General features: G+C 45.0%; 2 protein-coding genes across 5 annotated transcripts in view; one reads left to right on the top strand and one right to left on the bottom strand.

The window, feature by feature from the left end:
* The window catches only part of LOC128329000 (keratin, type I cytoskeletal 17-like), a 213,631-nt gene extending 200,013 nt beyond the window's left edge, over nt 1-13,618 (bottom strand). The window contains exon 1 of the mRNA XM_053259355.1: nt 13,603-13,618. The gene's annotated coding sequence lies outside the window, so the exon portion shown is untranslated. The remainder of the gene's footprint in view (nt 1-13,602) is intronic.
* Nucleotides 1-16,941, top strand: part of JUP (junction plakoglobin) — a 69,170-nt gene that overhangs the window by 35,374 nt on the left and 16,855 nt on the right. The gene's annotated exons all lie outside the window — the stretch shown is intronic.

Below are 16,941 nucleotides of genomic sequence, written 5' to 3'. Positions count from 1 at the left end.
CCGAACTAGTGCGTGTGTGAGAGGGAGAACTGACTTCACTGAAGTGAGCAAAGATGGTCACAGATGTAGGTCTGACTCTGCCCTCTGTCATCTTGTGTGCTCTTTAGAAGAGCCACACATGGAGTGAAGCAGAGAACGGCCATGTCTCCAGGAGGCTAGGGAACAGAGCTTTTAACACATTTCCGGGAGCAGCCTGCCTTTGGTGATAGTATGATGAGGCTTGGGCAGCCTTGTGTGTTAGGTAGTTGGAAGCAAGCACCCTTAGCTTATCTTGCAGGTGTTTTGATGTTCTGTTAATGTACTGCTAAACTATACTTTACAGTTAGCCTGTCCTGCCAGCTCAGGGCCGACTGCATAAAAAGAGATGTTTTCCCCTATTAAAAGGGCCCCCCTCAAATTGCCACAGACGCTACTTGTGTGATTTCTGTGTAGGTGCCATTTTAGGACCTAGAAATGAGATTAAAATGTAGTCTGAATTTTGGTCTAAACTAAAGTATAAAACACATATTTACTAGCAAAATACACTTGTTTTGTCATGAAGAGATCTGAGGAGAGTGTGTGGAAAAAGTTAGTCCTTTGGAAAGAAAGGGGGCAAAAGGATGCTGTGTGGGTAAATAAAATAGATGTTGTTGGGGAAGAGGCTCGTAGAGTGGCTGAAAAGGTAGGGGATGGAGGCAGCTGAACATTTTTCTGTGTCTGCTTTCCCCCTAACACTCTGTGACCTTCTGTGATGTCACAGAATGCTGTGGAGTGAAGATCTTACAGGGCCTCAAATCTGAAATGTGGTGGTGGTTGGAAGGTTTTAGTCGGGTGTAGAGGGTTGAATGTGGGATAAATTAAACAGCATATGCCTCTGCTAGTGTTGGCATTTATTTGGTACTTTACTTCCAGGAGTGCGTGTTTTCTTGTAGAAAAGGAGGAAAAATACAAATATACAAGAACTGCGCCAATCAGCATTCCTTTTCTCCCCCCACCTGCAGTCTAGGCAGAACAATAAAATGTAATGAAGATTGCAGAAAACTAGAGGCTTATGTTTCAATAGTGCCAAGCACTTGGGAATTAACAAAACTATCAAAAGCCCATACAGCATGCAATTCTGGATGCTACAATAAAATACACTTTTAAAAGTACGAAAGGCTGTGCGGGTGGGGAGAGATCTGTGGTGATGGATCTAGAAAATTAGTCCTGTGATTAAAGGTCAAAGGAATGAGACAGTTCTGTTTGTTTGGGGGATGGGGGTGGCTATTGTGGGGTAGTGAGGGAAAACAATCATTGGGAAGGATATTAGAAAGGAGAAGGTTTGGACAGCTTTCTCTCCCTGTCCACAGAGAATGAAGCAAGACGTAATGAGTTTAAACCACACCGGAAAATGCATCTTGGCTAAATGGTAGGAAGAACTTCCCGACTACAATAGCAATTCTAAAATAGAATAAGCTGCGGGGGGGGGGGGACTCTTTCCTACTGGAATGTTTTTTAGATGTAGGATATCCTGTGCTAGAGTTGAGGTTTGGACTAGACAGGTCCATTGGGTGATGTTAGCATATGATGTATAATGAGCAAAACCTTGGCCTTGACCACCCACTCCTTGTTTTGCCATCTCTTGAGTTGACCACTACCCTGCCCTTTATCCTTCTCTCCAATTTTGTCTTCACTGGCATAATATGACTGCAGCCACCTAATGGTGTAGCGGGGAAGTAACTTGCCTAGGAAGGAAGAGGTTGCTGGTTCGAATCCTCACTGGTATGTTTCCTAGACCATGAGAAACACCTATATTGGGCAGCAGCGACATAGGAAGATGCTGAAAGGCATCATCTCATCCTGCGTGGGAGATGGCAATGGTAAACCCCTCCTGTATTCTTCCAAAGAAAACCACGTGGCTGTGGGCACCAGGAGTCAACACCCACTTGATGGCGCAACTTTACTTTATAACGTGACTGAGTGCAATCTCTTAAGTCAGGAAGTCTTGCTTCTGCCACAAACATATTCAGGGGTGAGACATTATTCTCTTAACTTCAATCCCCCTTAATTCTCTTAACTTCAATCTGCAATATGGGGATAGCAATACTGGCCTACCTTTTGGCAGAGGTGGCTGTAAACCACTGTCATCATGAATGCAAAGCTCTTTACAAACCTGAAGTGCATGCTGACTTTTGTAATTGCTTGCTGCTTTGCTCAGCAAAGAAATTTCTTGGTTTTTTAAAACTAGTTTGGCTTGTTGAGCTCCTCCATCCTGCCATGTATCATGAGCCAGGAATCAGTCCTGGAGATTATTATGTGAAACAGAATAGGGTTGGGGAAGAGGTCTTGTGAAGTGCAGAGTTCTTTCCTGTGAGCCATAGGCATTTAGATAAGGACCAGGGCTTCCATAGCTCAGGATGCGTCTTCTAAGCAGGCTTGATCCCTGACACTTTGCTTGAGAAGTTAAGCTAAACTCTACCTGATTCCACTTGCAATGAATAAGTGGAATCTCTCTCTCTCTCGTCCAGTTTGACCCCATCCTTCCCTGTTCCATGCACACACCTAATTTTGTGTCAAAGCCGCTTCATTCTTCTTTGCAAAGCACTCTCTCAGTAGCCACCACTGTGTTCCTGCTGCTTCTACGCTTTATCAAAGAGCTTGTTGCCAACCTGCCAGGAGGATCTGGGGACCATTCCAGTAACACATAAACAACACTCCTGGTGAACAAAGAAATTCATCTCTCTTTGTTTTGATGGATTTTGAGGCCAGAGCAGGGTGGGGATCAGAATTGTACTGTGCTATTATCCTTTCTTTTAAAAAAAAACAACACATAATGAGTTTCTTATTGAACTTGAAGCATGCCACTTTGAATTCTTGGGTTCTTCTTCCCTCTAATGGTCTCTGCTGTGAAATGACTTAAGGCGCAATATAAGGAGGCTGACTGTGGGTTATAATTGATAACCTGGCAGATTGAAAAGCACCTTGTGTGTCCCCGTTTTTTGACTTGAGCTACATAAATGTTCCCTTCTGACCTGTGGATTCATAAGAGCATTTGTGTCAGCAGCCATCTCACTTTTTGAGGATCATTAGCTGTAAACTTTGTCTATGCTCTTCATATGAGTAAAAATGTATGTTAACCTACTTCTGGAGTTCTTGTGTGGCAAGGAAGTAGAATTAGAACACCAAGAAGGGCATATGGAAATGTCCCATGTTGAATTCACAGTAGGTAAGCCCAGAGATGTGTAGTGTGATCATGAGACGCACAACTGCATTTTGATATTGGGTGTAAAATGCTGGTATCCTGATAACTTTGGCTTTCATTCAAAATAAGTTCTGGTAGGGACTAATCAGCCTACTCTACTTTCACTATCCCTACAACTGGACTAAATTTGGTCCAAATCAGTTAGGCAGTTCACAAGTTAGTGCATTTGCGCCTCAAACATTCATGCGTCTGCCATCTTGAATTGAGGTGGGTGATGTCATGACAAACTACGCATTTGAGGTGTCCCTAAAACTGTACCAAATTTGGTCTACATCAGTTCCCACTTGCACCTCAAATGTTCACATATCTGCCATCTTGAATTGGGGTGGATGATATTACAAACTACACCCTTGAGCTGTCCCTAAACCTGTAACAAATTTGGTTCAAATTGGTTAGGTGGTTCACAAGTTAGCCCAATTGCACCTCAAATGTTCACATGTCTGCCATCTTGAGTTTGTTTGTTTGTTATTTATTTACTACATTTTTTATACTGCCTTTCTGCCTTGACAAAGACACACAAAGTGATTTACAATATTAAAAGAAGCAAATTACAGAAGATTAATAAAACTTTGTCTTAGGCTGTGGGTCTTTTCAGGAGCTGAGGACAAGAGCTCCCTGGCCTGGGTGTCTCCTTTCTTGCCTTCCTCTCGGGGCACACTGGTCTTTCAGTACTTGTGGGAAGGTGGTGGGCCTACCTCAAGAGTCCTCACAGGCCAGAGCTGGTCTCTATGGGGGCCGATGTTATGCTCTCCCCTGGCCTGGGTGCCTCCTTTCGTGCCTCCCTCTCAGTGCACACTGGTCTTTCAGTACTCCTGGGAAGCTGAGTGGGGGCACTGCCCCAGGAGTAAAAGACCAGTGTGCCCTGAGAGGAACTAGTGGTGGAGCAAGAGACAGGGAGGAACTAGTGGTGGGGCAAGAGATAGTTGAGGGCAAACCAAAAGCGAAAATGTGTTGTCCATGGAAGTAACTCTTGGAACTCATTTAGAACCGCAGCAAAGAGGGTGATGTCGCAGTAGAGTGTCTTGTCACTACTTGGGAAAATTATTTGAATAAAAGTTAGGAGCAAAAAATAGTATAGCCTCTTCTCAAAGCAGCACCATCAACCCATAGGCATTCTGACTACTTACAGTTGGGGGTGGTGGAGTCACTTTCTGAAAAAACAAGGGTTCGGAACTTAATTCTTCTTACATGGAAAGTAGAATTTCCAGAGTTCTGTGCTTTGTTCCACAGTTCTGTGGCATTGTTGAGACGTCAGTGCTCACAAGCCCTTCATTTTGTGCTTCAGTCAGCATGGTGATGCAAATGCTGATGCCCCTTGAATGGAGTGGGCCAGCTTGCTGCTTTTGTTGGTCAGCTGGAAATGACTACCTTGTTCTAGAGGGAGAATAATAGATTGCTCACAGCCTATAGTCACATGTTACATTGTCATCCCAGTGTGCTGCCTGAATGGAGAGCAAGGCAACTAGAATGGATGTATTTGTTTGTGCACAGTGCTGGCCGGTAACTTTTCCTTCCACCTCTAACCCCTTCCCTTGTCTTTGTTTTGAGCTTCCATAGGTGCAGCAGTTCTTGTACCTGTGTGTACCTCCACAAACCCAGGGATGCTAGAATAAATCCTTCACCTTGCCTGACAGCTCTGTGCCGTGTATGTGTGTGTGTGTGTGTGTGTGTGTGTACGTGAGAGAGGGTTTTGATTTTTTAAATAGTTTGCCATGTTCTAAGGATGCCAGATGCCTCTACAGACATGCCCTGAACACTTGTATCTTACATTGTTAGTAGGGTTGTCATATTCTGGCTCTCCGAATCCAGATGCCTAATTTGCATATTATGGAATTTGGCCTGCAAATAATTTACACATGCAAATTAGCAGATGCACTTTCCAGTTGACTTGGATATGCTTTTGATATCTACCAACAATACATGGGGAAGATACCTTTACCTGACCATTTTCCTTGACATACTAACAGCAGCAATAGAACAAAAAAGTGCACAGCATTTTAATTAAGGCTGCAATTCTGTACATACTTCTTTGAGAGAAGATCTGGTTGAAACCAAGTACTTACTACTTACTTCTAAGTAGGTACACATTGAATGTAAAGCCAAGGGAGTTCTTAAACATTATAATACACAGCCTGGTAGGCAGGTAGTGATTCACATCAAGCAAGCTATCCTCAACTGCCCAATAGCGATCTCCTGTTAATAAAAAACAAGGCCACATTCCTCAGGGATTACTGTACTTGTGAAAGTGAAACCCTCCCAGCTAGCCTCCTGTGCTCTTAATCCAAGTCCAGCAGTTGAGCCAGAACTGTACGTTTTGTTCCATAACTCCACTTCTACAAGGGCTAGAGCTTAGCCTTAAAAACAAAAAACGCTGAAATCCAGGTGGGCTAAGCAATCCATGTGCAGGGGTGTAGCAAGGTTGGAGTCGGCTCAGAGACAAGATTTTAAAATGCCCCCCCTCACTGAAGCTCAGCTCATGAAGTAAAGAAATCTTAAATGAGGCTGAATAGTAGTAACAAAAAGCATAATATATGCTTTTATATCTCTATCTATCTATATAATATAATATATGTTATATGATATATGTTATATGATATGTTATATGATATAAATTTTCTATGTGCCACAAGTCATTTAATGGTACTAGAGAAAGACATGCTGTTCTGATAGCTCCAGGTCTAAACACTCAGATCAATTTTGGAGGATTAATACAACTGAAGGAAGCTCGGGCGGGTGTGTGGCTGGGGGAGTCAGTCATGTGACTTGCCTCTGGGGGGGCCAAGGTAGTGGGCCCCCAGACATTTGTCTCCCCTTGCCCTATTATAGTTACACCCCTGTCCATGTGAGATGCATAAAATCCTTGTGATACCTGGAATTCTGGGGGCCATGGCAACCTTAATTGTTAAGTGGCATACATGGTCCATGTGAGAGGCCTGCAGTCTGATTGATGCAACCCCTTCCCAACCTTGGAAGAACCTTCTTCAACCTGTATGCCATCACTCAGTGAGGGGGTAAAGCAGCTTCATACCTAGTGGATGACATTCCTGCTTGCTGCTTATTCCCTGAAGGCTGCTTGAAGTTAGGAGCTACATGTTTTTATATATATATATATATATATATATATATATATATATATATATATATATAAATGGAGTAGGTATAAGAGAACTTCATCTTATTGTAACATCCCTGTGAGAGAAATTGGAAATGTCAGATTCAGAACAAATCAGCATTTATATAGAGTGTTCAAAACTCTTCGTGTGTGTAATCTTGGCATTCAGAACAAAGTATTCAAAATATTCTAACATCTAACTTTATAAAATGTCCAAAACAATAAAACTAATGTGTGGCTTTTAAATTATAACCTATCCACAGCTTTAAACACAGGCTATGCTGATTCCAAATAGAAGAGGGGATAGTGCTTCTTTACTTTTGGTACAAGATTTTAAAAAATGTTTTGTTACAAAGGAGCTGCTGTGCAGATGTTCCCAGCAAGATGCCTTTTGCTTTCAAGAAGATGCCAGTTCGTACCAAGTGGGAACAGCCTGTGCATCTTCTTCATCCAGGTGGTGATCCCTTGGGGGCCCTGCTGTGAGCAAGGAACCCCTTGGTTTTGCTTGGCAGTAACTGCTGCTAACAGCTGCTTCTACACTGATGCTTGGCTAGCGTTGGCTGTGTGCATGTGTGCAGGCATCGAGTCTTGGAAAACTGGTACACTTCTATATTTTTTCTCCAATCATGGCATACTTTTATTTATTATTTATTTAGTACATTTATATACCACGCCATACAAAAATGTCCCTAGGCAATTCACAATACTTGGTGGCTGTCTGCTTTCAGAGTATGTGTACGTGCACTGGCTCCATTGAATTACTTACCAGCTTGAGAGGGGAAGTTGAGAATACCTTGCTGGATATTCTGCTCTGATTCCCAGTGGAATTGGAGAAGATCACTTGATTGTAAGCATACAGGGGATCTGAACTGCAGTGGTTAAAGCTAGCCTTGAACAATGTAGACCCCTGAGGCTTGGGAAAGTTTCTAAACTCCGTAACTAAATATTTAGAACTAATTGACTGCCTCCTAGTTGTCGGTTTTTTCTCCTCCACCACCCCGGCCGCCACCAATTTCTCTCTCTCTCTCTCTCTCCGCTCCACCCACCCCGGCCGCAGCCACTTTCTCTCTCTCTCCTCCAGAGAAGATGAGAGAGGCCCATCTGCTGTGGAAGGAATAAGGGTTCTAATATATGAATAAGTTCTAATGGAAAGAGGTAAGATGGATGACACAATCATAGCAGTAAGAAGAGAAGTTTTATAGAAGCAATCGGAATTGACTTGAGGGCAAAAGGGAAGCCAGAACAGTGAGGAGGTTGAAGTAGACTCTAAAATTTACCACTTGGCATTTCCCACACTAAGTGAATAGGAGTGTACGGAATCATCCATGGCTTCTTAAAAAACCAACTATGCCATTAAGACTGGGCCTGATCTTTGGGTGGAGTCTGGTCCAGGGGCCCTGTTAGTAGCTTGAGAGTGTGTGGGAAGTAGTCCTTAAGGTCCTCTTATCTGCCGGGACCAAACATCATTACTTCTCAGGTCTATCTTGTAGGCCAGAATCTCTGATTCAGCTGCCCTCGCTGGAGGGTGCAGGTGTGGAGAGAAGGAAGTAAGCTGGTATGTGTTTCTGCAGAGTAGGAACAGACTCTGCTTTTAGCTGTCTCAGCATGTCCATAAAAGGAAACTCCCTGGCTCAGTCAGCCATGGGAGTAGTCTTGTTTCCCACCCTGGTGCCAATTCCAATAATTGGGCTGGCTAATCTGGACCCCCCATGGAGTATACAGAGTCAGAGAGCCCTGTAATTCCCAAGTGGTGCCATTCTCCAAGGAAAGGTGTGTGGCCATATCTCACAGCTCAGCCATGTGTTAGAAACCATAGGTGCCTCCCCCTGCTTTCCTCTCCAGCACATTCTAAACGCCAGGCCTTTGTGTTTCCTCGCCTCCTCAAAAAGTAGCTAGACGTAGCAGTCTGCCAAAAACCTCTAGTTGTATCGAGCCTTTTCAGGCAGCTGTTCTTCCCTTGCATCTCTGATATTGCTGGCAGAGTGTGTGGTAGCATCATAAAAGCAAACCGTTTGTTGTGGTGCAAGCTTTCGTAGGTCACTGCTTGCTCGTTCAGCTTCATGTGAATGTCATGGCCTGGGAAGGTGGCAAGTTATGTATGTATATTGGTTGCAGTACAGTGGAAGAAGAGCCAAGTTTAACATTGTATGCGAGAACAAAGATAAGGGGACTACAAAGTGCATGTTGAGGCTGGCTGTTGTGGCATGCCTAGGATGAGGTAACCAGGTCAAGTTTTCTTAGGCTCAGGAAGCCAGCCTCAAAATTTAGAGGCCAGATTGCAATCCACTCCTGGGGTGGGGGGAACTTACTGCCAGCCCCCAGCAATGCCCCTGATCGATGGCAGGTGGGGTTGGACTCACCACCTTGCTCACTACACACACACACACCTAGGTGGCCAGATTTGGCTTTGAAAAAGCCAAATTCTGGCTTATGGCCCATTTGACTCACGAGTATACCCCTTAGGTTCTGGTTTTCTCTCACACACACACACGGTCATATCTGTCTGGCTAGAGATGAAACAAACACACCCCACTCATTCCTTATCCTGGTCACATCTGCCATCACTTAACTCGGACACCACACTCAGATTTCCAGGTATCATGGCAAGCTGGTACCTGGGAATTGTTGCCCTGATCAAGGCTACTGTATATAAGAATTTTCTTTTTTGACGAGAGTGAGGGTCTATCCATCCAATCTAGTGTTGTGTCCTGGTGGTCTTGAATTATGTTATTGAATCCAGTTCTGTTACTGTAGTTGGGAATGCTCCTCCATATTTCCAAATTTGACAAAGAAAATATGAATGATGGCCTTTTCTTTAAACAGTGAATAATGGGTTTTGTTTGCAAGCTGTTTCACTCTACAGAATAGTCATGTAAGAAGAAAGGGGTGGGGGGAATCCTACTTGCCCAGTGACCTGTTGTGAAGACAAACTGTTTCCATACAAGGAAACTGTTATAAATTACAGATTTGCTTTTCCCCCCCTTTCAGGTTGCCCATGTGCCACAAATTGTCAACAACATTCAGGGCAGTGAAATGCTTTTTAGGATAGTTACTATTATGGACTGGTTGCAGAGCTGCTCAATATGGTCCCTTTCAGAAACCCCAGAAAGTTAGTTATTTTCAGCATTAACGTGTGATCAATTTAAGAGTGCTTAAAGGAGATTTTAAAAAAAATCTCCTATACAGGTTTATAAAAATACTCCAAATGTTGTTAGCACTTGGGATTAATGTTAAGGCTGAATCTAGAAAAGGAAAACTCTCTGGGTTGTCAGTTACTGTTCTCTGTTCCAAATAATTTACAGCGTTGTTAGTTCCATGTTGTCGGCTCTTGTTGCATTCTTGTTTTTTGTTTTGCATGCCAGACAGAGGTAGACCTTTAAAAATAGCTTTACTTAATGCCTTTTTGTAGGAGCAGAAATATTCCAAATAATTGACTAGTGGGTTTTTTTTAATAAAAAGGTCTTAAGAAGGACCTGAGCATTACATGTGGAATAGATCTGGAAAATAATATAGCAAAAAAGTCTTTAAAACAACAACAAAACCCTATGAATTTTAGAAACATTTGAGGAGACTTTTGGTTATGCCAAACTGTGCCCTTTGTGCTGGGTTCTGTGCTTGAAAACAGTAGACATCTAATTTGTATAGCGGACAGGCATATGCCAATACAGTATTCTTTCCCAGCCTAGTTAGACCATATGTTGCCACCTACTTAGTTGTAAACTGTAAGATTTTTTTTTAGAAACACATTGCTTAGAAGCTCAAAGCTTTACCCTATAACGGCGTCAAAGCTATGCACAGAGCACAAACTGAGGTAGTATAACACCCCGAGGGCAATGGTTTCTGCATGGCTCTTTGCTGGGAGCTCATTCATCACAGAGCAGATTCAGCTGGCTTACTGTTGCCACATATTCCCAAGTATGGAGGACAGAGAGAGAGACCTGTCTGTCATAAGAACATAGTTATCCCTTTAAAACTAAATGTGTGGCCTTAAAACTAAACTGGAGAGCTGGCCCAGGCCCTATGGACAGTGTCTGGCTTAGCTTTCGCATTACCTTTGTGTTTTGGCTACCACCGTCATGCTAAACTCTGGAAAGCAGCTTCCTGTGGGGTGGGGTGGTGATGTGTAACCATGTTAGCACAATTAGCTGAAAATGAACAGCTCCGCTGTCCTGGTTAAAACTGCCCCACCCCACAACATTGCCCCACTTAATACGTGTGTATGGGCACAGTTTTCCATGCAGTCTGAGGCCCCACATGATTCAGCGCAGCAGCAGGAACCACACCAAAAAACGCACTTGCAAATTGGCTCTTGGAGTAAGCCTGGGAGAGCAGAGCTTTACATGGCTGACTTGGTAGCTCTTATAGCTCATCCCTTCCCTTTTGTCTAAAGGCCACATAGCCAGGACATGTGGGTGGGTGCATGTGCCTTGCACCTGTGGACTTCATAGCTGGGGCTGTATTGATAAATAGGCTTATCTGCTAGTGTCGTACAATTTGGATGACAGTATTTAAAATAGGGATGTATTTGCCTGAGGGTGGGGGCAGTGGGGCAGCTATAACATAAGGTGGGATGTATGTGTGGATGAATTTCAAGCCACCTCAAGTTCATGTGTATGAAGAACACATTTTACAACTTTAACATGTATTGTTTCTCTCAGGGAATGTAGGGTTTATTTTCATCCTTTCTGACTGGAAAGGTAACATTGTGGTCCGAGAGTCAAACAGCACCTTCTAGTTTCATTTGTTTTTGAACACTGGTTGTGGTGTTGGTTGCGTCACTAGTCACTTCTGCACTTCTTTGGGTGCATTGTGCTCTGCTTCATCTTTCAAGGTGGATTTGAGGCATTTTATTGCTTGAGGTGCAAAACCGAAGTGGTCTCTCTCCTTCCAGATTCACATGGGACACAATTCACTGGGGAGCCTTCCTGCACCAGTTTCTTTGAACTACCGAGGCTACAGGCCAGGTCTCCAATCCCTAATAGCCTTTAAAAACCCACCATGACTTGCTTAATGGCAAGGATCGCTTTATCTTCACTTATTGTGATACTTTAGAGATGGATTATAAGAACTGCCTGCATTTAAGAGACTTCTGCCTAGGAAAAAGCATCTCTGCAGTTGCACATGCATCTATTTTGCTGCATGTAGACTAGATGTGAATGTAAATGTGTGCAGCTATAGTGTATGACAGCTTGCCACTTTCCTAGGTGGAAGGCCTCTTGGTAGCAAACGTGAATTGTCCCCTTTGCTAAGCAGGCTCTGCCCTGATTTGCATTTGAAGGGGAGACTACACATGTGTGCACTGTAAGATATTCCCTTTAGGGGATGGGGCCACTTTGGGAAGTGCAACTTCATGCTTAAATACAGAAGGTTCCAAGTTCCCTCCCTGGCAGTATCTCCAGGTAGGGCTGAGAGAGACTCCTGCCTACAACCTTGGAGAAGCCTCTACCAGTCTGTGTAGACAATACTGAGCAAGATGGACCAAGGGTCTGACTCTGTAGAAGTGTCTTCCTATATTCCCATGTTTGAAGTGGCCTAAAACCTGAGCAGCTCAAGGCCACTATTAAACATGGAAGCCCAGCAGGTATTTGGACTTTGGTCAGTATTCAGCCTAGCACACTGTTTCCTATGTAGGAAGGGTTGCTTGGCTGCTGGTGAGCGCCATGCCATTCTGCCTGGGAAGCCATTTTCCTTGGGAATACTTCCTTCAGATGCAGGTAGATTAAAAAGATGAAGGAAGGAAGAACCTGTTTGACTGGCTTCCCTGGGGGGAAGGGGAAGGAGGTGGCAACTCACTGGCATTCTTAGCCTGGGTGTGTCATCTGCTTTCATTTAACTCTCTGCTTGAAGGGAGGCTCCTTCTCAATCTTCAGGAGTAGTGCATGCTCCATTTGCCTGCCCTTGGCACAGTTGTCACAGTATTACCTCTAATTTTTTTTCATCTGTGTACATGGAATGAGTTTTGTTCTGGGTGGCAGTATCAAGGCAGTGTGTGCGCACGTGCATTCAGAATGGGGCCTTCCTGATTCAACCTGAGCAGGGTCTAAAATTAACTGAGTACATATTTTTTAAAAGGTGTGCACGCACATACCTTAGAGGGAACACTGGTCCTGACACCAGTGAGCACCTCTTGGTTCTAGCCACACAATGATTCTCCCAGTGGTGTTAGTAGTAGGGATGTGATTGGAACCGGTTCTGTGCACTCCTGAGAGGGCAGGGTTTTGGTGGTGGTGGGTTTTTTTGCATGGGCAACGCTGACCACGGCTGCAAGGGGAAAGCAGTGGGGCAGTTACTGGCAGATAGGCAGCGCCTTCCCTGCCCTCCAAACCAGCTTGAGTTCCAGTTGATGGAACCGGTTCGGTGCTCCTAGAATGGAGTGCCGAATGGTTCTGTGCACATCCCTAGTTAGTAGGCTGACTGGGTTTGATTCCCAGCCGTTCCTCTCAGGACATGTGTACGCTATGGATGTAGACAGATTTCTCTGCCGCAGTTATCCTCTAAGGAATCCTTTCCATCTGGTGATTATGCTGCTTGACACAGCTTTGGTCGCAGCTTAAAGTTAATAGGTAGAAATTGAGATAATAGTAAAGTCCATCCTATCACTGAGCAGGAATGCAAGCTTGGGTTGCTAAGGTCCTGCTGTAGTATCCTATATAATAAAAGGCTAAGTGAGTGGCCGTGGCTTTGGAACGTTGGGGATCTGCGTCCCTGCCTCCCTGGGCTGTTCTGGGCCTGCGCGAAGCGCAGGCCCAGAAGAGCCCAAGGGACACAGGACCTCAGACACCAGTGTCCCACAGCCACGGGCGGCCATTAGCCGGTGTGTGGCGGCGGGGGAAAGTGGCCGAGGCGGCGGCCGAGCCGCCGCCTCAGCCATGAGCTGCGGCACGGCGAGAGGAGGCCGAGGCAACCAGAAGCGGCCGCCCTGAAAAAGGCGAGGGTAATGGCGGCGGGGGAAGACCGAGATGGGGGACAGGGAAGCTGGGCGAGGTGGCGGCAAAGCCGCCAACGAGGCCCCCGCCCGCTCACAGCCGTCGCCGCCGCCTGCTCACCCGCCCTCCCAGCTGCCCAAAATGAAGCTGGGCGAGGTGGCGGCGAAGCCGCCAACGAGGCCCCCGCCCGCTCACAGCCGCTGCCGCCGCCTGCTCACCCGCCCTCCCAGCTGCCCAAAATCACCTTCCCTGCTCCCCCCCAAAAAAGATTAAGGGCCAAAATGGCCCATGAGAAGGTCGCCGCCCCCGCCTATCGCCCTCCCAGCTGTTGAAGACCACCTTACCCGCTCCAGCCCGAGGGAAAAGAGAGGAGCTCACGAGCAGAGCTCCTCTCTGTGCTAAGTCACTGCTCAAACTGCCGCTATGGACGCAAAGGACGCCTATTGCGTCCATTGCGACAGTATAGGCAGCAGCTTAACACTGAGAATAGCTCTGTTTCCGAGTTCCTCTCTTCTCCTTCGGGCTGGAGCGGGTAAGGTGGGCTCCGGCAGCTGGGTGCGCGGGAGGGCGATAGGCGGGGCAGCCACCTTCTCATGGGCCATTTTGGCCGTTATTCATCCACCCCCCCAAAAAAGTAAAAGCAAAATAAGGAAGAACAAAAACAGAGACAACAACAAAACAAAAAACAAAAAGAGAGAGGGGACAAGGGGGGGGGAAGAGACAGAAAGAGAGAGAGAGAGACAGAAAAGACGGGATAGAAAGCTAGCGCCCGTTATCATAACGGGCTTAAAAATACTAGTTCCATAATAATAAAAAGTCCAATTGGAATCTAACATTATTCTTTTCACAACTCCCTCTGAAATTATACAATTTGGAATTTTAATATTTCAAGCACCACAAAGTCTCCCAACATTCCTCTGCCATTCTTGTATAGAAAGCTATAGGTTTTCAGCATATAATAGTAATTAACCCAGCAGCTGTTATTTGGCTGTGAAGGTTTCTGGCTGCCTTTGCCATTGGCAGCTAGTTGAGGGGTGTGGGCAAGCCTTATATGTATTGTGATGCCCCAAGATTGCAGGGGTTGGGAGTGTGAGCACTGCAACTGGGCCAAATTAGGCTTTGCACAATGTGTTCTGCTTCCAAGAATTGAGATGAAGTATTGTGCATATTCCTTCTGTCTTCCTTCACACGCAGTGCTTTGCTTGTTTTTGTTCAGCATCCCACCCACCCCATCTCCTTGTGCACACCTTTAACTAGGCAATACTCCTTGACTGTTGTCCTGGTGATGCTGCTCCTTCTCAGGTGGTTACTCTGTAGAATTAGCATGGGGCGTTGGCTCCATTTCTCTGTTGGGGGGAATGTAATGGGTGTTCTCCACAGTCACTCTCTGCCCTGGAGAAAGAGGTTGGTAGCTGGGCTGGGGTCTGGAGCAGGCCTCTTGTTGCATTTCCAGCCCCAGGAGTGACTTTTCCATCTTAGTAAGGGTTGTGTGTTCTTTTCTTCTCTTGCCACCTCAGCAGGTGGTGGCGGCGGAGACTATTTTTATTTTGAAAGCCTTGTTCAGAAATGCATTCCGGGCTGTGTTTGATGGAAATGGAGGGTGTGTGTTTGTGTTAAATTTAGGCTTTCTGAAGATTGCCCAGAAATGAGTTCCTTTCATAAGTCCTTTTGTTGTGTTGCGTTTCAAAAGCTCATTCCTCCCCTTGTGGCTGCCTTGCGGTTGTTTGGTTTTAATAAAGAGAGCACAGTGAAGGGTCCCTCCTCCATGCTCGTAGTTGCTGCTCCCTCTCCTGTCTTGCCAGAAAAAGCCACCTGGACTAGTTTACGCTTCCAACCTTTCGGGATCGTTGCTGCCCCTGTCTTATCCTTCTTTGCAATCTCTATACATAAGATAGTATTCACAGCACACAGCTGTGATTTCTCTTACTAAACCTGCTCTTCTGGCTGCAGCCTCGGTTCCTGTCTCAATATGGGCCTCAACATATTGAATTATGGGGATTTGCCCGACAGGGATACCCTCTTACATGGCTGGCTCGCTCTTTCATACATATACACGTGCTCAAGTACATGTAGCTTGTGAGAGAACTTTAGCCAAAAAGAAGGGAGCGGCTGCAGCAGGAATTCTGTTCAGGGTTTAGTGGTGGAAAGAATGAAGATCATGTGTGTTTAGGTTTTTAACCCATGCTGTCACAAAATGTAAAGGCAGATTAAAATAATGCAGTAGGGTTAAATAGCCACTTCCATTATACTTTTCAGAGTAATATATGCCAAAAAGATGGGTCTCTGCCCTGAGGATGTATAGCCCAAACTAAGGTGGCAGAGACGGGGTGTCTTGGCAGGTAACTTGACAAACCACTGCAAAGTTTCCCCCTTATTTGACATCTTACTATTCAATTTGTGTTAAAATACTCGGTATAAATCTTCAGAATGACCAGTTTCTCTTTTGCCATGATAGTGATGTAGGTTCCCCCCCTGCTCTTAAATTGGGGAAGGCTTGAGCACAGACATTCTGTGCTTTACAAAAGCATATGCATGTAAGAACCAGCCAGTTAGCTAGCCTTTTGATTATCAAAAGGCTGACTAACTGGCTGGTTCTTACATGCATGTGCTTAACTTCAACTTTGGTTGCTTCACTCTTAGCTGGATGTGTGAATGGTTTCCCTTTACAGTATTTTTGGTAGTGAATGTTCTTCCTGGCTTTTTATGAGACCTGTTCACACAAGCAAGCGATTATTGGCGATGCCACACTAAGTGAGGGATCAACATGTGTGTGCAAGTCTGCATCTTAAACCATGCTGTCTTAACCTTGGCCCCTAAGGTCAAGCGCATATAAGAAATGTTCATAAGGGTCTATTAGCTTGTACTGTGGAACGCTCTGCTACCAGGAATAGCAAGGAAGAGTGCCATGGCAGAGCTCAAAAGGGGCAAGGCAAAATAATGAAGGGTGGGAATGTCTGCTCGTATTGAGTAGGCTGATCAAAGGTTGCTTCCTTGGTGGTGGGCCACATGGTCAGTTCAGAGCAAAATGGCTTGAACTGGAGGGTTGCAACAAATTGAATGATAACTTAAGCATATTGCCTGTATATACAGTTGTATGTACGCATTGGTGGGTGATATCATTTGTGCTTCACTTGACATAAACACAACAGGGCCATATTCTACTTGGTAAATACGTTGTTGCCAGTAGAAAGCTGTGGTGACTCTCAATAGTGCAAAAACTAGGGGGAAAACCTTGCTGTATATGTGTGGTTAGTGGTAGTCCTAACACACCATTCAGTACATGCAGTGTTCAACACAAAATTTCTAAGTGGAGAGATTGCAGTGTGCCCTAGACCAGGGATTCTCAATGTTGGGTCCTCAGATGTTATTGGACGTCAACTCCCATAATCCCCAACCAAAGGCCACTAAGGCTGGGGATTATGGGAGTTGAAGTCCAATAACATCTGGGGACCCAACTAGAGAATCCCTTCCCTAGACCACAATGGAGTCTAGAAAGATGCCATTGCAGTAAGTAAGTAAGTAAGTAAATAAATAAATAAATCTAAATATATAAGTACAATGAAAGGAGTCTTTGGGCTGGGCAAAAGTGACTTGGGTGGTGGAATTGTGTGTGGCATCACTTCTGGTATGGAGAATCCTTCATAAGTTGCTGGGTGTGGATGTCAGGAAATAGTATGTTCTGT

This window comes from Hemicordylus capensis, chromosome 6 (assembly GCF_027244095.1).
Source record: "Hemicordylus capensis ecotype Gifberg chromosome 6, rHemCap1.1.pri, whole genome shotgun sequence".
Taxonomy (NCBI): Eukaryota; Metazoa; Chordata; class Lepidosauria; order Squamata; family Cordylidae; genus Hemicordylus; species Hemicordylus capensis.
The sequence above is the reverse complement of the archived record's forward strand: the minus strand, read 5'-3'. Positions and strand labels throughout refer to the sequence as shown.